Source organism: Bufo gargarizans, chromosome 1 (assembly GCF_014858855.1).
Source record: "Bufo gargarizans isolate SCDJY-AF-19 chromosome 1, ASM1485885v1, whole genome shotgun sequence".
Classification (NCBI taxonomy): Eukaryota; Metazoa; Chordata; class Amphibia; order Anura; family Bufonidae; genus Bufo; species Bufo gargarizans.
Genome location: NC_058080.1, coordinates 409,889,863 through 409,911,600, shown reverse-complemented (window position 1 = coordinate 409,911,600; position 21,738 = coordinate 409,889,863). Strand labels below are relative to the sequence as shown.

The following is a 21,738-nucleotide window of genomic DNA, read 5'->3' as shown; positions in this document are numbered from 1 at the left end:
TATATATATTTTCCTGTGTCCCCTTAGATACTGCTGTTTGCAGTACAGTCCACTACAGTCCACATGCCTCTCCTTGCCTGCAGCCTGAGATGTCTGTGTACCAGTGCATCATTTCAGGACTCCCTGGACCACTCATACACAGGCTTTTAGGCTTCAGGCCTTTAGAGGGGATGAGCGTGGCAGGGAGCCATCAGCTTCCATTACAGTTGCAGTATTCAACTGTATCACAGCTCTGAAGACAGTGATACAGTTGAACGGAGGAGGGTACCTGCAGTCACCAGTCTGGTACATAAGCATTAGGTTTGAGTGAACCCAAACTGTAAAGTTCGGGTTTGTACCGAACTTTAGGGTTTTTTGTACGTAAAAGTTCGGGTTCGAGTTCGGTGTTCGGCGATTAAATGGCGCTTTTTGAAAGGCTGCAGGGCAGCCAATCAACAAGCGTTTAACTCGTGTGCCCTTAGAAGCCATCACAGCTATGCCTACTAATGGCATGGCTGTGATTGGCCAAGTGCGGCTTGTGACCCAGCCTCTATATAATCTGGAGTCACGTAGCCCCGCACGTTCTCTGCTCTTACTAGTTGTAGGGATAGGATGCTACTGCTGTGAAGGAGAGATTAGGAAAGACTGTGATATCTGCTCTTGGTGTGAAGTCAGCGATCTACAGCGTTTTTTGTTTTGGGGGTGCAATGCAACATTTTTGTACCCTGCCCTGAGCTCAGGGAGACTGAAAAAAAAAGTTTTAATCCGTCTGTTAGTTAGGTGGGCATCGGCGGCCATTTTGTGCAACAGCAGTGCACCGTCACTGCATATGTGCCAGGGACAATCATTTAAGCTTGTTCTTGTAGTTCAGTTGCTGACATATACCAATTTTTAAAGTGTACCTGCACTGCATATGTGCCAGGGGAAGGGAAAATAATACCGTCTGGTGACATATCCCCATTTTTTTCTGTAAAGTACCCCTGTGCTGCATTTCTGAGAGTGAAAAATAATCAGTAGGGTTGAGCGAACCCAAATTGTAAAGTTCGGGTTCGTACAGAACTTTAGGATTTTTGGACCCGGACCCAAACCAGAACTTTTCAGTAAAAGTTTGGGTTCAGTGTTCGGCGAGTTAATGAAGCTTTTTGAAAGGCTGCAGAGCAGCCAATCAACAAGCGTTTAACTCGTGTGCCCTTAGAAGCCATCACAGCCATGCCTACTAATGGCATGGCTGTGATTGGCCAGTGCAGCATGTGACCCAGCCTCTATATAAGCTGGAGTCACATAGTGCTGCATGTCACTCTGCTCTTATTAGTATAGGGATAGAATGCTGCTGCTGTGAGGGAGAGAATAGGAAAAAATCTTTTATCAGAAGTGCTTGTTAACTCAGCGATCTACAGCGATATTGTTTTGTGGGTGCAGTGCACAATTTTTTTTACCCTGCCCTGAGCCCAGTGACCCAGAAAAATAACTTTTATCCGTCTGTTAGTCAGTGTGTAATTTAAGCTAGAAATACAGCAACAATTTTCTGGGTTTTAAAAAACACCCTTTTTGGGCAAAATACTCAATTTTACAGCCCTTGCTGCATCTGTCAGTGTAAAATTCAAGCGTTATATATACTGCTGTCATAGTCTGCTATTAAAAAACATCTGTCATTTGCTGCATCTGTTAGTGTGAGATACAAGCTTGAAATACAGCAATAATATTCTGTTATTTAAAAAAAAACATCCATTTTGGGCAACATCTTAAATTTGAGAAATATGGGGAGAGCGTCAAATAAGGGACATGGCCCCAGTCGTGGTGCTGCTGGTGAGCTCCTGTTGCAGGGAGAGGACGTGGTCGATCTGTGCCAGCTACACGCACAAGTGAAACACCTTCCTCGGGTGAGAGTAGGTGACAGAACCTTCAGCTGTATTTGGTCAGGCCTAATGCGGCTCTACGAATGGTGAGGCCAGAATAAGTACAGGCTATAGTAGATTGGGTTGCTGACAGTGCCTCCAGTTCCTTTACATTGTCTCCCACCCAGTCTCCTGCTGAAAGATCAGAGTTGGCACCTGCAGCTGATGTCCATCAGTCTTTCACCTCACCCCCTTGCAAATCAGCCAAGCAGTCTGAGCCCCAAGTCATGCAGCAGTCTCTTCTGCTTTTTGATTACTCTGCTAGCAGGGTTTCCCAGGGCCATCCACCTAGCCCTGCCCCAGAAGCTGAAGAGATTGAGTGCGCCGATGCCCAACCACTTATGCTTCAAGATGAGTACATGGGAGGACCACCGCAGTACGTCTCGGATGATGACGAAACAAAGGTGCCAACTGCTGTGGCTTTCTGCAGTGTGCAGACCGACAAGGAGGGCAGGGGTGAAGACTGGGTGGAAGATGATGTGGAGGACGATGAGGTCCTCAACCCTACATGGAATCAAGGTCACGCGAGTGACCTGTGTAGTTCGGAGGAAGAGGCGGTGGTCGCACAGAGTCACCAGCACAGCAAAAGAGGGAGCAGGGTGCAAAATCAGAGCGGCCATCCCCCTAGACAGTACGCCTGCTACTGCCCACCGCACCAAGGGACTAAGCACACTAAAGCCAGCTTCAAGGCGTTCCCTGGCATGGCAGTTCTTCAGACAATGTGCACGCTGGTTTGCACGCTGTGCAATCAGAGCCTGAAGCGAGGCATAAACGTTCTAAACCTGAGCACATCCTGCATGACCAGGCATCTAAGTGCAAAGAATGAGCTGCAGTGGAGTAGACACCTTTAAAAACCAAGAAAGGTCTCTGGCTCCTCCAGCTTTCTCTTCTGCTGCAGTCTCTGCTTCTTCATCCCCCTCTGGAGTGATAGTGGCACCTGCCACCCCGCAAACAGAGGATGTGGCAGCAACGCCACCACCTCGGTCACCAAGCCTCTATACAATGTCCCATGGAAGCATTCAGCTATCTTCCAAACACTGGAGCGAAAGAGGAAGTACCCCCCTACCCAACTGCGATCCCTGGCCCTAAATGCCAACATTTCCAAATTCCTGGCCTTTGAAATGCTGTCATTCCGTCTGGTGGACACGAACAGTTTTAAGAATCTGATGGCGGTGGCTGTCCCACAGTATGTTGTGCCCAGCCCCCACTACTTTTCCAGGTGAGCCATCCCTTCCCTGCACAACCAAGTGGGGGACAAAATCAGGTGTGCACTGCACAACACCATATGTGGCAAGGTCTACATAACTACGGATACGTGGACCAGTAAGCATTGTCAGGGACGTTATATCTTCCTAACAGCACACTGGGTAAATGCAGTGGCGGCTGGGCCTGAAGTGGATAGCAGTTTGGCACATGTCCTTCCACCACCAAGGATTGTAGGGCGTTTCTCTTTGCCTCCTGTTGCTTCCTACTCCTCCTCCTCCTCCTCTACCACCTCCTTATCTGGTCAGCGTAACACCTTTACCAACAACTTCAGCACAGCAAGGGGGAAACAACAGCAGGTAGTTTTAAATCTTATCTGTTTGGGGGACAATCCCCACACCACACAGGAACTGTGGACGGGCATGGAACAAGAGACCGATGAGTGGTTGGTACCAGTGAGCCTCAAGCCCGGCCTGGTGGTGTGCGATAATGGGCAAAATCTCGTAGCAGCTCTGGGCATAGCCGGTTTGACGCGCATCCCTTGCCTGGCGCATGTGCTGAATTTAATTTAATAACTTGACCCACCCTCTCCACCCAATCAGATTTCAGCCATTGACCTCCCTTGGATGTGGTATCCCTTTCTCAGGCTCCCTCTCCGGCATGGAACCCTGATTCCCTGTTACCCGTGATCACCATGGTAGGTGCATAAATGAGTATTACACTCACCGGTTTTCCGGTTTCCTGGAAGTCTCCATGACACCACATCTTGAGACTGTCTTACTCTGATAGGACAGGAAAAAACACAGAGGTTTAAAACCCCACCCCTTCCCTCCATCGTCAGTGTATTTTAACGAGACAACCCCAGGATGAAGAGATAACGTAACTTTTATATTAATGGAAATCCATAACTCAAATAAAAGGGTGGGAAGCATGTGGTGTCATGGAGACTTCCAGGATACCGGATTACCGGTGATTGTAATACTCATTTCATTGTCGTCTCCATGACACCAAATCCTGAAAAATATCAAAGAAATTATTAGGGAGGGACAATGGCACAATGGACTTTACGTCCGAACGCCATATCTTCGCTAGAAGAAACATCTAGTTTGTAATGTTTGGTAAAAGTGTAAACCCTCTTCCAAGTTGCCGTTCTACAGATTTGTTGTCGAGAGGCTGACGACCTTTCTGCCCAAGAAGCGGCCATGTCTCTTGTCGAATGCGCTATAAGGGAAGAAGCAGCTTCTTTCCCTCTGATTTTGTAAGCTTCTGGGATGGCAGTTCTTATCCATCTTGAAATAGAACTTTTTGCTACCTTTTTCCCCTTATTAGGTCCAGAAAATTGGATAAAAATATTAGTCGACTTGCCACTCCCTAGTTGTTTCTAGGTATTTTAGGACTGCCCGCCTAACGTCTAAGGTATGGAAGGTAGCTTCTTGGTCATTTTTGGGATTGGCACAAAAGGAGGGAAGTACGATGTCCTGTGACCTATGAAAAGTAGATACCACCTTTTGTTAAAAAGGTTGGGTCTAACCTAAATACCAGCTTGTCCTGAAACATTGTAAGGAAGGGATCCTGAATAGATAAGGCCTGAAGTTCACAGACATGCCTTGCTGAAGTTATTGCCACTAAATTTTTTTTTAGTGAGCCATTATATGGAAATAGTTTCCAGAGGTTCGAAAGAACCGGAGGTCAGGCCTGATAGTACTGTATTAAGATCCCAAGGAGCTACCATATTTCTGATCGTTGGCTAAATCCTGTCTACTGCTTTAAGAAACCTGGCTATCCAAGGACATTCTGCAAGACTAGTATTGTACAGGGCTCCTAAAGCTGATACTTGGACCCTGAGGGTATTAGGAGATAACCCCATGTCTAGGCCATCTTGTAGAAAATCCAAGATTGATGAGATATTGGGTTTAAACTGATTAAAGGAGTTCCCGAACCATTCAGCAAATTTTTTCCAGACTTTGAAGTATACTTTGTTTGTGTTCTGTTTCCTGCTGAGGAATAAGGTGGCGACCACCTTCTCAGATAGTCCTAATTTAAATAGGATGGATTCTTCAGAATCCAAGCCAATAATTTTAGAATTTGTATGTTTGGATGAGGAATGGGCCCTTGGTGTAGTAGATCCGACCTTGGAGGCAAAAGGAAGGGAGGTTCCAAGCTGAGTGACTTTATTAGAGCAAACCAGCTCCTTTTGGGCCAAAAGGGGACCACCAAGATCAGGGTGCATTTCTCTTTCAAGAATTTTTGAAGGACCCTGGGAATTAGGGGAATGGGTGGAAATGCGTAGACTAGGCGTATTGTCCAGTCTTGATTGAATGCATCCACTGCTGTTGGACAATCCATTGGGTTGAGAGAAAATAATTGAGTCACTTGGTGGTTTACTCGTGATGCAAATAGATCTATTGATGGTCTGCCCCACTTCTGTGTTAACGTCTGGAAAATTTCCGGGCATAGTCTCCATTCACCCGGATCTAGAGCATGACGGCTCAGATAATCGGCTTTTACGTTTAGTGAACCTTTTAAGTGGACTGCTGATATTGATTGTGTTGACAAATGTTGTGTTTCTTTCAGAGCCTCCCAAATTGCTCTCAATTCCCTCAAATTCGAGGATTGCTGTCTTATGGAAACTGTCCATTTTCCCTGGTACGTTTCGTGCCGAGTCACAGCTCCCCAGCCCCAAAGGCTGGCATCTGTCGTGATTATGAACGGACGATCCTGATTCCAGAATACAGTTTTTTAGGTTGTTGTTTTTGAGCCACCGGTTTAGGGAATTTTTCTCACTTACATCCAGGAAGATCTGTTTGTCTATAGTTGTCTGAGATCTGTTCCATCTGGATAAGATGAGTTTTTGAAGGGGTCTTAGATTAAATTGAGCCCACGATACTTTCTTGATTCCCTGTGTATCGGGATGTGGTAGTACGCATCTCTTAAATCGATCAAGGCCATTGCTGAGTCTTTTTTTATTAGTTTTACCGCCGATCTTAGAGTCTCCATTTTGAATCTTTGATACGTGACGTATTTGTTCAACTGTTTTAAGTTTATTATGACCCACGATTTCCCATTAGTTTTTTTTACTATAAATAAATGGGAATAATGGCCCTGTCCTAAGTGATTTTCCGGCACAGGTTCTATAGCGGCTAAGCTTAGTAAATATTTTATGTCTTTCCTTAAGGTACATAGCTGAGAGGGGGGTATGGTGGTGATGACAAATATTTGTGGAGGGGGAGAGTCTAACGCTGTCCTGTAACCCTCTTTTATGATGTTTAGTACCCATGTGTCTGATGTTACTTGCTCCCATGATTTTAGAAAGGAGCTGAGTCTCCACCCTACCTGTCTGGCATCATTGTTTGGGGTTAGTAGAGGAGGGTTCTCCAATGTTGGGGTTAAAGAGAAAATTCCTTCCTCTTCCCCCTTTTGCGCAACTCCATCTCCCGGTTTTCCCTTTGTTCTTCTTATTGTCTGTTTGATACTGTCGGTCATGAAAATTTTGTCTTTTCGACCAATATTTTTTTTTTCTGGGAAACCTTTCTTTTTATTAGTAGCAACATCTAAAATTTTGTCTAGGTCTGGTCTGAATAGATATTGGCCATGGAAAGGAAGGGAGATAAGCTTGTTTTCGGAGGACATATCCAACACGGCGAGGCAAGCTTTATGGTTTAAGGCTTGGTCTGGGAATAAGACTGCCGTACGGGCTGAGAGTTTCACGGATTCTGACGCTGCATCAGCTAAAAAACTGGTTCCCATTTTTAACAGGGGAATACTCTCAAGGATTTGATCCCGTAGTGTTTTATTGACCAGGTGAATTTTGAGTTGTTCTAATTATAAATTCAAGGTCCTGGCTAAGCATACGGATGCTACCCTAGGTTTAAGAAGGGCCACTGTGGCCTCCCAGGTTTTTTTTAGAAGGCTTTCAGCCTTCCTGTCCATGGGATCCTTAAGTTGTGCCGAATCTTCAAAGGGTAGGGCAGTATGTCTTGCAACCTTTGCTACTGGTGCACCCACTCTGGGGATAGCTTCCCAATCTGTGCAATCTTCCGCACTAAAAGGATATCACCTCTTGATCCCTCTGGGAATAAAAGAATGCCTGTCTGGTCTTTCCCATTCTGATTTAATTAATTTTTGCACATTATCTGGCACCGGGAATACAGAATTTCTTCTTTCCCCCAGCCCGCCAAATATTTCTTCCTGTTCCGTCTTAGATTTTTTGGGCAGCTCGATTTGTATTGTAGCTCTGATAGCTTTTATGAGCTCCTCAATGTCAACCGGATTGAATAAATATCTTTTATATTCATTGTCTTCGTCCGAAGATGCGTATAGTTTTTGTATAGATTCAGAGTCTGAGCGTTCTAACGCCCTTAGAGTCTGAATCTGAAACTGGATTGCGAGTATCGCAGATGCCTTGGGGAGGGATCCTAATGGGAGCTGGGTCCCTAGACGCTAAAGCGGACTGAACCTCCTCTTTTACTAGAGTTCTGATATCTTCAAGAAAACTGGAGGATTCAGCCTTCACGATATTGGAAGTACACTCTTTACATAAGGGTTTAACTCCAGTACTGGGTAACCGCTTATAACATATTCCACATTTCCTTGTTTTCTTAGGAGCACAAGCAGAATTCTTTTCTCCCTGGAAGTATAAGGGAGAGAATGATCAGCTAACCAGGGAAAATAATTGAACGCCATGTGCCTGAATTCAGGCTACTCACGGCTCCTGGATTTGATGCAGGCTCGGCTCCAGAGCCCGGCATGATGGGGGCACTTATGCTTGCTCCCGAATCGTCAAAGTCCCAGTGATAGCTCTCTGGGTGAGAGACAGGCGCTGATTGGTTGCCATCATGCCGGTCCTGTGGGTTTTTATATCCTTTTCCCTTCTAGGACCTGCGGCGCTCAAAGATGACGTCACAACGTCCGGCTCCGCCCCCGGCGTTTGACGTCATGCACCGGTGACCGGAGGGAACACATCTCAGTGCTGTTCCGGCCGCCATCTTCCTTTCCCCTCTACATGAAATCGCCCTGGACCGCCGCAGAGGGGATCTTTGCAGGGAGCGCAACCGTTTGCGTCCGAGCAAAGGCCATGAGGGGAGGATGGAGAGCCGAACCTACGGATCCGACCTCGGCCTGATAAATATGCAGGTGGGCCCATATAGAGCCTCCATACACCTCTCCTGCTTCCTATCCTGATGGGACAGGAAAAAACACTGGCGATGGAGGGAAGGAATGGGGTTTTAAACCTTTCTGTGTTTTTTCCTGTTCTATCAGAGGAAGCTAGTCTCAGGATGTGGTGTCATGGAGATAACTGGGGAAAAGAACGTTGAAAGTTGATAGGGATGATATCCAAATGGATCGTGTATGTCACGGGGACGTGCGATCAGGCAGAAGTTATCTAGAGTCAACAAAGCGGCAGCAGGGCCTCTCCTGTGTAACGTTTCCTAATCCAAAATACCGCAGTGACATTCCCTGTAATTTTTTATAACTCCTTCCAATAACAGGGCATCTTAGGAGTCCTGTATTGTTATTTATCGTCACTACCATCCCGAGTCGGGAGTGGGTAATTGCCGCGTGCCTACTGCCTTCCTTCAATTTTTCTTCTTTAATAACTTGTCCCACCATCTACACCCAATCAGATTTCAGCCATTGACCTCATTTGGTTGTGGTATCCCTTTCTCAGGCTCCCTCTCTGGCATGGAACCCTGATTCCCCGTTACCCATGATCACCATGGTAGGCGCATAAAAGAACATAGAAAGTTGATAGAGAAAATAGCCAATTGGATCGTGGACGTCACGGGGACGTGCGACATGGTGGGTCAGTATGTGTGCACACACCTACACATACTGACTGATGGGTCTGCCCCCTTCAACTTCTGGGTCTCCAAATTGGGCACATGGCCTGAGCTTGCCCTTTACGCTGGAGGTGCTGGCCTGCCCTGTAGCCAGTGTATTGTCTGAACGTTTTTGTTTTTTAGCAGGGCAGGAGGGGGTTATCACAGACAAGCGCAGCCGCCTGTCCACAGCCAATGTGGACAAGCTCATGTTCATTAAAATAAACCAGGCAGGGATCCCACAGGACTTGTCAGTACCTTGTGCAGAATAGACATGTATACCGGCCTCACCCAGCCATTGTTATACTCCAGCGCACTTTCTCTTTGTTTTATTTTTTATATTTCCCAATGTTTTGGGATCTACCCAAATTTAAACCCCCAAAAAATAATAAAAAACTGTGTTGCACCGCCGCTTCTACCTACACCGCCACATCCACCGCCTCCTCCATATGGACCACTTCCTCCTAGATCAATATTATTATTTTCTATTTTTACTTATTTTAAGTCATTTCCCTATCCAGATTTGTTTGCAGAGCACTTGCCATGCTCTTAACCACATTTTGCTGCCTTTTGCAACCCTCTAGCCCTTTTCCATTACTTTTTTAGAGACATTTTAGTGCTCTAAAGTTCGGGTCCCCATTGACTTTAATGGAGTTCGGGTTCAAGTTCGGGTCCCGAACTCGAACTTTTTTGCGAAGTTCGACTGAACCCATCGAACCCGAACTTCCAGGTGTCCGTTCAGCTCTAATAAGCACTCGACACTCCTAGCGTTAAGTAGCACTTGAAGCATCAGTCCTTCTGTACCTGGTTCACCTGTAAGTTTCTCAGTAGGATCTGTGGCCAGTCTTCCCCTACTAGGTTCTATCTATCCGCTACCCCTCTGTACCAGTCTTTTATTATGTTCATGCACATTGTACTTGTGTTGTCTTATATAATGTATGTGAAACCCCTCAGATGTACAGCTACATATAATTAATGGCACTCTCAAATAAATAATAGTAATAATCCTGTAAAAAGCAAATGAAAAACTAAGACAGAAGCAGAAATCAATGTTTGTGACAAACCCATAAGAAATCGGCTGAATGAAATGAGATTTACATTTAGAAAAGCCAAACCTAAGCAAGCAATAACACCTGTCACGGGGCGCCAAAGGCGCACTCTGTCTCCCATCAGCCGCAGACCTGCTGCTTAGCTTCGGGAGTGAGGATCTGTATTAGGCCTCGTTCCCAGAGCGGCTTTGCTAGCTGGGAGGCTCCCTGCTCCTAGGTCTGCCTTGAGCGCCGAGCTGATCACTCAGGTGCTCGACTTGTCTGTCTGTCGGTCATGTGACGCTGGCCACGTCATATGACCCTCAGACCCCACTATAAATACAGGCAGCCTGCTGGCCACAGGTTGCCTGTTAATTCTAGGTTCCTGGCTATTTGGTGGACTGCTGAATACTCACCTGATCCTGTTCCCTGACGATCCTTTGCCTGCTCCTCCTGTACTGCGCATCCCTCCTGGTATTGTGACCTCGGCTCCCACCTGACTACTCTTTGCGGACTCCTCTGGTACTTCTCTACTCTCCTGGTATTTTACCCTGGCTTCTCCTGACCATTCTTTGCTTAACCCTTTGTACTGTGTAGCTCTCTTGGTTCTGACCCAGTCCGTTCACGTTCCGTATTTTGTCTTGTCTGTCTTCCCTGCACATATCCTAAGTAAGGGACTGTCGTCCAGTTGACCCCTGTCATCAGCACTCGTGAGGCAAGTAGGCAGGGCCAGGGGTGAGGGTGGAGCGCAGTGGTCACTATCCTTCCCGCTGTGTGTGTATGGACGTGACCATTACAACATCCAAACAGAAGAAAACAAGGTTACAGGGTATTAAAGAGAAGTAATCATGAGTGTGGATGATGTGGTTGAAAGTGATATTCACTGATGAATCACTAATTTGCATTGGCAAAATAGATGCTGGAATTTTTTGGGGTGATGTTTCGGTTTCTGGAGAATACCTGACATCAAACCCAATATCATAAATGAGTTGGAAAATGTGATTTCTTTATTCAGGTAAAAGGACCAGGAGAGATGGTAATGGAGGTGTTACTACTGTCCACGGTGTTAAACAAGGGCATTATTGGATTACTTACTGGAGTTAACTGTACTGTAACCCCCAATTAGGGAAGAAGGTGTAGCTGTGACTCCCATCTAGGGAAAATGGTGGGGGACAGCATGGTTGTGCTTTGATTTCATGTAAAGGCGCATTTACATGTGCCGAGGAGAAGCAGATTGTCGGGTAGAAAGTGTTCCTTCCCAACAGTCGGCTGCTCGCTCAGTGAAGGTTAATCACTGCATTTCCATGCAGCAATCACCTCCACAGTATGAAGATGAGGGATCAGTATTGCGATCACTCATCCCTAAAGGCAATCATTGTTTCTGGGCAGCAGGATCGCTGTTTAGACAGCACGATTCTGCTGCCCAGAAACAATAATTTATGTGCCTTCACAAATGACAGGATCACCTGATAAACAAGAGTTTCACTTGACCATCGGTGATCTGCTGCACTTTCAAACAGACATATTGTCAGGAACGAGCATTCACAGGAACAGGTTCCCTATAACCTGCCCAATAATCTGCCTGTGTAAAATCCACCTTAACCGCCTAACGCAGACGTGCGGTCCGGAAGCGGCAGCGCTGCGCACAATCACGCATATACGCGTCATCTCGCGAGATGACGCGCTTTGCCGGCACGCGCATGCGCAGTTCGGGCCGGCATTTCGTCGAGGGGGGTCGCGTCATCAGCTTGCCAGCCAATGATCGCGGCTGGCAAGCTGATGATTTTTTAAAAATCCAATCAGAGTGCCAGATAGCAGATCATATTAGTAAATATGATCTGTTATCTGGCTGGCCTGCTCCTCTGCTGGTTCTTTTCGTCGGTTGGATCCAGCAGAGGAGCAGGCTACACAGTGAGTACACCAACACTACATACTAGCCCCAGATCACCCCCCTGAACCCCAATTAACCCTTTGATCACCCCTTTGATCGCCCCTGTCAATCACTAGTGAAAGGAAAAAAGTGATCAGTGTAAACTGTCACTTTTTTTTTTTCACTGGTATTGACCGTTAGGTTTTAGGTATAGTTTAGGCCCCTTGGTTAGGTAGTTTAGGGATCAGTTAGCGCCCAGCCCACCGCACCGCAGTCACTGATTCGCTGATTAGCGTATCGCTAATCAGCATTTGTACTTTTATAGTATCTGGAAGTGATCAAAACTGATCACGGTCAGATCTATAATTGTATTAGTGTCACTTTAGTTCGCCCTCCACCCAAAACGCAGTGTTTGCCCGATCAGGCCTGATCGGTCGCCCACACGTGCATTCACCCACGCCCGCCCCACCGCAGTGACAAAAAAATAAAAATTTTTTTGATCACTGCACATTCACTTTACACGCACTGCGGCGATAAAAAAATCAGTTTTGATATTTTTTTATCAACCGCAGCGGCCTCCGGTACTTCGCTAGCCTCCCATTTGTAAGACAGGCTTGCTTTTTTTTCTTGGGTAGTCTCAGGGAATACTCCTAAATTTAGTTGCCCAAATGTCAAACAAGGGGTATTCTTCTGAAGAGGCCTACAGGCTTCTGACCCAGTCGGATGAGGAATGGGAACCCTCATCTGATGAATCTAGCGGGTCAGAATACGAACCTGTAGAAAGCAGTGGCTCTCTGACCCAAAGTTCGGACGAGGAGGCTGAGGTCCCTGATAGCACCAGGCGTACCCGGCCCCGTGTCGCTAGACCACAGGTTGCGCAGGATCCGCTTCAAGAGCAGCAGAGTGGGGCTGCGGCTGTCGGATTACGTGGTGAGGCATACACCAGCAGCGCAGCCCTCCCTGGACCTAGTACCAGCACTGCCGTAGAACATGGTGAAGTAGCGAGTACCAGAAGGGCAGTTGAAGCTGGTACGGTGGCACGTGCAGTAGTGACCCCGTCGCAGCCACCGCAAAGACGTGCCCGTAGAGCCCCTAGAATCCCTGAGGTGCTGGCAAACCCTGATTGGCAGTCCCCAACTTCAGCCGCACCTGTAGTTTTCCCTTTCACTGCCCAGTCTGGAGTTCGGGTTGAGACAGCTCAGATCGGTTCGGCCCTGGGATTTTTTGAGCTGTTCTTGACTGCGGAGCTCTTAGACTTAGTTGTGGCCGAAACAAACAGGTATGCCACACAATTTATAACCGCTAACCCGGGAAGCTTTTATGCCCAGCCTTTCCCGTGGAAACCAGTCCAAGTTTCCAAAATTAAAACTTTTCTGGGCCTTCTCCTCAACATGGGTCTAACTAAAAAGCATGAATTGCGGTCATATTGGTCCACGAACCCAATTCATCACATGCCCATGTTCTCTGCTGCTATGTCCAGGGCACGTTTTGAGGCCATCCTGCGTTTCCTGCACTTTAGCGACAACACCGCCTCCCGTCCCAGAGGCCACCCTGCTTTTGACCGGCTCCACAAAATTCGGCCCCTCATAGACCATTTCAACCTGAAATTTGCAGATTTGTATACCCCAGAGCAAAACATCTGCGTAGATAAGCTCTGTGAAAGGGCCACAGGCTATACCCACAAATTTTGGATCTATGAGGGAAAAGATCAGACCCTGGAGCTGGTCGGTTGCCCTGACTACCTGGGGAGCAGTGGGAAGACAGTTTGGGACTTGGTGTCACCCTTATTCGGCAAGGGGTACCATCTTTATGTGGACAATTTTTACACAAGTGTGGCCCTCTTTAGGCATTTGTTTCTAGAACGGATTGGCGCCTGTGGCACTGCGCGAACTAGTCGCGCGGGCTTCCCCCAACGGCTCGTTACCACCCGTCTTGCAAGGGGGAAGAGGGCCGCACTGTGTAACGAAGAACTGCTCGCGGTGAAATGGAGAGACAAGCGTGACTTTTACATGCTCTCCTCCATTCACGCAGACATGACAATACAAATTGAGCGAGCAACCCGTGTCATTGAAAAGCCCCTCTCAGTCCACGACTATAACCTTCACATGGGAGGGGTGGACTTCAATGACCAGATGTTGTCTCCGTATTTAGTTTCCCGCAGAACCAGACGCTGGTATAAGAAGGTGTCTGTATATTTAATTCAATTGGCTCTGTATAATAGTTTTGTTCTCTACAGTAAGGCTGGGAGAACTGGATCCTTCCTCAAATTTCAGGAAGAGATCATCGAGAACCTCCTGTATCCAGGAGGTTCCGTGGCCCCATCCACCAGTGTAGTTAGCCGTCTACACGAGCGACATTTCCCCAATGTCGTTCCTGGTACCTCAACCCAACCGTCACCCCGAAAAAGATGTTGTGTCTGTAGCAGGAGTGGAATAAGGCGTGACACCCGCTATTTCTGTCCTGACTGTCCTGACCACCCTGCCCTATGCTTTGGAGAGTGTTTCCGGAAGTACCACTCACAGGTACACTATTAGCATAGGGATCACATCTCACCAGGACAGGCACACAGGGCTATTAGGGCCCATTCACTCACACAGCTGCTGCAAACCTCTCCTTTCACCTGGGACAAAGTGCATAACGCACTTCGCCACATCTTTTGGCGATTTGCGCTTTGCACGTTAACCCATGGGGAAGGAGAGGTTTGTTCTATAAAGGTAAAAAAAAACAAAAAAAAAAACACCAGTAAGCAAAAAGGTTAATGTTTAGTTCAAAAAGTTAAAGTTTATATATTCTGTTCCAAAGTTAATAAAATTATTGCGTTGCGGCCTGTTTGTTTTTTTTTTTTGTTTTTTTTACCTTCCAGGTGGACCAACCGATCGACTAGCTGCAGCACTGATGTGCATTCTGACAGAAGCATTGCGCTGCTGTCAGATTACACGCAAGTCGGTGTATGCGGCGCTGCAAGACAAGATTTCTCCTCTGCAGTAACAGATACGTTTGCCGAGGCATACGAGCTGAGGAGGAGGCGGCGTTCCTATGCTTTGGCAAACACTTTGTATATAAAAAAAAATAAAAAAAATACCGGCAATGATTTATTCATCCACATCGATTGATGTGAATGGAGAAATCTGGTTTGCCAGGGCATACGAGCTAAGTGGGTATGGATGTTGGGCGGAGCTCCTATGTCCTGGCAGACGCCTTTCCCCTCCTTTTTTTTTTTTTGGGCAGAGATTTTTTCATCCACATTGATCGATGCGAATGAAGAAATCTGTGCCGTTCATTTTTTTTCTTTCAGCCCAGAGGCTGAACGGAAAAAAAAATCTCATTACCTGTATGCTCAATATAAGGAGAATAGCAGAAACTCCTAATGCTGGCCATACATGTAATGATTGCGGAGACCCTCAAATGCCAGGGCAGTACACCCCACAACTGACCCCATTTTGGAAAGAAGACACCCCAAGGTATTCGCTGAGGGGCATATTGAGTCCATGAAAGATTTAAATTTTTGTCCTAAGTTAGCGGAAAGTGAGACTTTGTGAGAAAAAACAAAAAAAAAATCATTTTCCGCTAACTTATGCCAAAAAAAAAAAAATTCTATGAACTTGCCAGGCCCCTCATTGAATACCTTGGGGTGTCTTCTTTCCAAAGTGGGGTCACATGTGGGGTATTTATACTGCCCTGGCTTTTTAGGGGCCCTAAAGCGTGAGAAGCAGTCTGGGATCCAAATGTCTAAAAATGCCCTCCTAAAAGGAATTTGGGCACCTTTGCGCATCTAGGCTGCAAAAAAGTGTGACACATCTGGTATCGCCGTACTCAGGAGAAGTTGGGGAATGTGTTTTGGGGTGTCATTTTACATATACCCATGCTGGGTGAGAAAAATATCTTGGTCAAATGCCAACTTTGTATAAAAAAAATGGGAAAAGTTGTCTTTTGCCAAGATATTTCTCTCACCCAGCATGGGTATATGTAAAATGACACCCCAAAAGACATTCCCCAACTTCTCCTGAGTACGGCGATACCAGATGTGTGACACTTTATTGCAGCCAAGGTGGGCAAAGGGGCACATATTCCAAAGTGCACCTTTCGGATTTTGCAGGCCATTTTTTACACATTTTGATTGCAAAGTACTTCTCACACATATGGGCCCCTAAATTGCCAGGGCAGTATAACTACGCCACAAGTGACCCCATTTTGGAAAGAAGACACCCCAAGGTATTCCGTGAGAGGCATGGCGAGTTCCTAGAATTTTTTATTTTTTGTCGCAAGTTAGTGGAATATGAGACTTTGTAAGAAAAAAAAAAAAAATCATCATTTTCCGCTAACTTGTGACAAAAAATAAAAAGTTCTATGAACTCACTATGCCCATCAGCGAATACCTTAGGGTGTCTACTTTCCGAAATGGGGTCATTTGTGGGGGTTTTCTACTGTTTGGGCATTGTAGAACCTCAGGAAACATGACAGGTGCTCAGAAAGTCAGAGCTGCTTCAAAAAGCGGAAATTCACATTTTTGTTCCATAGTTTGTAAACGCTATAACTTTTACCCAAACCATTTTTTTTTTTGCCCAAACATTTTTTTTTTATCAGACATGTAGAACTATAAATTTAGTGAAAAATGTATATATGGATGTCGTTTTTTTTGCAAAATTTTACAGCTGAAAGTGAAAAATGTAATTTTTTTGCAAAAAAATCGTTACATTTTGATTAATAACAAAAAAAGTAAAAATGTCAGCAGCAATAAAATACCACCAAATGAAAGCTCTATTAGTGAGAAGAAAAGGAGGTAAAATTCATTTGGGTGGTAAGTTGCATGACCGAGCGATAAACGGTGAAAGTAGTGTAGTGCAGAAGTGTAAAAAGTGGCCTGGTCATGAAGGGGGTTTCAGCTAGCGGGGTTGAAGTGGTTAACAGAGACCATGGGGATCTCTATTACAAATACAGTCTTGCATTTAATCACAGACCATACAAATTTTCATTGCGTCACTCCAGTTTTGTCTACTGCATAGGGCATTTTGAAGTTTACAACAGTTTGTATGCGGTGCATATTCTATACATCCAAATCAGCCATAACCTACACGTGCGCAAACACAACAAAATATATGGACTTATGTTCTTTCAAATGACGGGGTACAATTTCAGTTTCAGTTTCACCCTAGATCTATTGTATACTTATATGAATGAGTGAAGTTCATGCAGTCTTATTTTTAAAAGTAACCCATGTTATGAAATAGTAGGAAATCCTCAGAATTTTTACACCTATACATTTTGATTAAAATGTCAAGATTTTCATGTTTGTCATCAATGTATACAAACTACAATGAACCAAATACGGGAATATTTTACCATGTATTCACCCAACATTATTAGTCTGTCAGAAAAAAAAAGTGGGGCAGCATCTGGATTCTAACAAGTTTACTAAGCTGCTGATATACCAGTCCATGCCTTGAGTTTACATCAGGGTGAAGACTGAATTACTGCATATGGATAAATAGCATGATTGAGCTATGGTGCCCACTTGCTGTGTGACTACCTTGGTAAGCCAAAGGGATTGTTCTACCAGTAGAATTGTTCCCTCTATTCCCCTAAGGCCGTGTACACATCTGTGCTGTAAACTGCAACAGTCTGTTTTGGTGGTGGAATAGACTGCTGTTCACAGTGTCCATGATACCACCCCGCACAGCCAGATCCCCATTCACTATAGTGGGAAATGGCGAGGATCCGACCATGTTCCGGCTTTCGCCCAGACAAAAAATGCTGCATGTAGTATTTTTTTCTGGCCGTAAGCCAACATTTATGCCAGATACAGTGACCGGATCAAAGTATCGGAGTTCTCAACGCAGGTATGAATGCAGCCTAAGCTAGCTGGTTTCTATTAATGTTAAGGTACTAGTCAACTTCTGATTGTATCTCTTAGGGTCTACACATACTGTACATTGTTACGCTGGTCAGTCTGAGTGATATTTTATAGTATTTTTGAATGTGTACCATTTAAAGTATAAGTTTTACAGTACTTCTGAATTTTAGAAGTTCGGAGAATGTTGCTGGTTCCACACTTGCATCTGTTAAGAGATCTGACGGATGAGCTCTAACTTAAATATACTGTAATTGGCCTTGTTTTATAAAACACCTCATATTTAGGAGAAAACATCTCTTTCAGTACTTCTTCTATGCATTTTGTAAACTGCATTCATTGTGAAATAAATATACATGTTACTTGTGTAATAAATACAACAGAACATGGCAGCTTGCCATCATTAATGGATCTATGAACATCAAGTCTGAACTGGCAAGATCTGTCAGCAAGATCTGGAAATTACTCCACATGTACATGCATGACTTCACTTGGCATGTAGGGCATGCATCTAAAAAAGAACATAATTTTATCTCAAATACACTAGTCTGTTGGGTTCTTTTAAAATCTAGAACAGTTGGTATATAAAAACTAACATACAGTATGTTAACATACAAAATGTCAGTCCACCAAAGGTTCAACACAGATTGGTTAAACTTGCATAATCACAGAACACAGAATTCCTTACGTAACCCATTAACATGAGCTTTTTAATACAATGTGCAACAACAGAAGGAAAACAAAATCCTTACAGTTACCAACAGCATACATACAATAAGCTAAAGCAAAACATATTCTGTAAAAGTAGATCCGTTCATTCTTTGTTACCTTGTTGTGCGATGACAAACAAAATCCACTCAGGGAGAACTTCTAAGAGCTGGAAAGTTTCCCTAGTCTCCTAGACTCCTCCTTTATAAAAGTGATATGTTTGATTAAAGGGCAAGGTACAACATTAAAGGCAGAATGGGCTGAAGAACCTTAGTAGACTGTACAGTGTGTTATGTATTGGCAGATAGAATAAGGTTAATGTCATGAAAAGAAATTAAAAAAGAATACATATTCATCTAATATGAGCTTGACATTTGTTAAGGGAAATATTAATTATTGAAATTTAGGATAATCTCAATAATTAATATTTATAAATAGGCATGAGTCGTCTAGTGATGACTCCGCCTATTTATACTATAATAGAAATTAACTCTCTAGCTAATTGTCCATCTAACTACCTCTGTTGCCTATACACTACACTGAACTAAACTACATGCAACTTACTACTACTATACTACGGCAGTAAAAACACTATACACTGTATGATATGAATAAAGAAATATTTGTTACACAAATACAATCTATTACGCTATATCTATATATATTTATATATCAATGGTTATAAATATATACACATATAGACATACACACTGCAATAAAATAATAGCACTACCATAAACACAATACAAACCTAACTACACAATACACAATTCCCATTCCACCCCACATTACACTTACATACATTCATACGTATATCAGCAACTTACCCGCCTGGCTACTCACTGTCACTACGGGGTACAAGGGGTTAATGCAATGGTGGCACTGCAAGGGTTAATACTTGCAGGCCAGAGATATAGACAGGGATGTAGCTGTGGGTTACAGTTAGTGTAATACAGGGGTTAATCTGCTGCTGGGTACTGCAGCTGGGGTTCAGGGCAGCAGCAGTGAAGGGGTTACTGCTGTAGGGATTAATGGGATTGTGGCACTGCAAGGGTTCGTGCAGGCCAGGGAATACAGGGTTAATACAGCCCAGCAAGGGAATGCTGGGGCTGCACACAGGGGAGTGGGGGCAGGGGTAACCCAGGAAAGGGTTAACAATGTTTGTAATACAGCCCAGCAAGGGAATGCTGGGGCTGCACTCAGGAAGCAGGGGACTGGGGGCAGGGGTAACCCAGGAAAGGGTTAACAATGTTTGTCATCTGGGGAGTGCGGGGATTATGCTTTCTGAGCACAGCACATCGCTGCCTGTGCTCTCTTCTTCTGTGGGGGCGGTAGGGGCTCTGTGTATTCGAGCGCAGTGCCGCTGGGGTATTTAAATGCCTGCAGCCAGGTCCACGTGGGCTGGTGCGGTGATATGACGTCCTTTGATCCTCCCGCCTGTGGAGATATTGCATACCCCTGGCACTGTAATTACAGCGCTGGAGGTAAGTGGCATACAGGGGCAGGGAACCTCTTTGTTCTCCTGTCCCTGTTATGTATAACATCTCCGGCGCTGCCGGGGAGAAGATCTTTATTGATTCTTTGTCCTTTGAAGTGGCTGAAACTGGGGGGAATATGCTGCATTAGAAATAAATATCTATATGGATGCTTGGGGCACATCTATCTATATATATATATATATATATATATATATATATATATATATATATATATATATATATATATATATATATATATATATATACTAAATATAAACCTGGGGCACATTATACAAATATATATACAGATGTATGCAATACCCGGGGCATGTATTTTATTTATATATATATATATATATATATATATATATATATATATATATATATATATATAATTGTCTCAAAGAAGAGGCAGCACTCCAAGATAAAAGTGAAAAAAATGACCCGCTTTATTTCCCCTGTGCAACGTTTCAACTGCTCATTGCAGTCTTTCTCAAGCATAACAATTGGTGTCTCAACATCTCCATTTATACCCACAATGCTTAGTGAGTCAATTAACAGGGTGATTAGCAATAATAACATATTCAATAATGTCTAAAAACTTGAGTTACATTAAATGTTTTTTCATACTCATATGTGGATTCAATCACATAACATGTGTCACAATCACAGTTTATACATACATAGTGAATTCTCATGGATTTTCAAAGTTCACAAATAAACACTGTCTGATTCATAAAGTGCCTCGTGCTTTAATTATGGTGGTCACCTGAATGTTCTAATTACGCGGTCAATAGCCGTATGGTTTTAAAAACATGCTAACTTACATAGTGGAGTGCCATGATGGCAGCCGTCCCGGCGTCCCTGAGGTCCCACCGCGCATGCTCGGTATCCTGGATACCGGTGTACACAAACAGAGACCGCGCCTACTGATGACGCAGGTCCTGATGCGCACACAGGCAACCCGGCACCTCCCCCGAAGCATGATGATCCGGAGAGCAGCGTCTTCCTGTTCGGCCTCCCGGTCACATGACCAAGTCACGTGAACCGTTGCCTGACAACTAGGAAGCGCTTACCCTCAACGTCTCGCCAACTCCAGGATCAGTCAGAGCACGGCATTGAGACCCTTGTCGGGAAGGAAGTAGATAGAGAATGATCGGGTTGTAAATACTATCCGCATGATTATTTGTAGACAATTATAGTAAATACTTAAGTCAAGAGGTCAAATCGTGAATATCGGAGGATAATAGTCCTAAAGGGGACTTAACATATATTAAATGGAGAAAAGAGGGTGCGGTATATGAGGATACGCCACGTCAGTGATTACCCCCATACACCAAAGGATCATAGGTTTACAGAGTGTTGTCCACACCCCGCATCCCCACATTCCACTTCCACTCCCTATACATCTCCTATGGCCTTAGCTTCCTCCATTCACGACTTATCCATTTTCTTTTTCTTTCACGTGTGAAAGCCATGATTCCAACCCCATTCTCTTGTTCTGAACCGTAAGCCGCCAAGGCGATTGCCACCATACCCCTCCACCGTGAAAACAGCTTGAAGAATAGGCTGAATCCTTTCAGATCCCAAGAGTTCTAAATGCAAAGAAAGAAAAAGGATGATTAAAATAGACACCAAAGGTATACAAATTGGTATACGAGAAAAACAAGCCCCCATGGAGGCGAGAGAGACCCCAGCATTCTACATGATATTCCACTTAAAGTCCACATTTAGACCCTTAGGTTTGAGTGACTGTAGACGATGTATCCACCGCAGCTCCCGTTGTTTCAGGGCCACTGTGCGGTCGCCACCTTGTCTACCCCTTTGGACCTGATCTATAATCATGCATTTAAGATCTTTCTCAGTATCACCAGACTCCACAAAATGTTTAGGGACCGGTAGGTCCAATC

At 44.7% G+C, this 21,738-nt stretch overlaps 1 protein-coding gene across 1 annotated transcript in view; it reads right to left on the bottom strand.

Annotated features, from left to right (window-relative positions):
* The window catches only part of LOC122921397 (prostaglandin reductase 1-like), a 100,639-nt gene extending 82,089 nt beyond the window's left edge, over nucleotides 1-18,550 (bottom strand). Inside the window, exon 1 of the mRNA XM_044271379.1 lies at nucleotides 18,471-18,550. The gene's annotated coding sequence lies outside the window, so the exon portion shown is untranslated. The remainder of the gene's footprint in view (nucleotides 1-18,470) is intronic.
* Nucleotides 18,551-21,738: the final 3,188 nt, after the last annotated feature.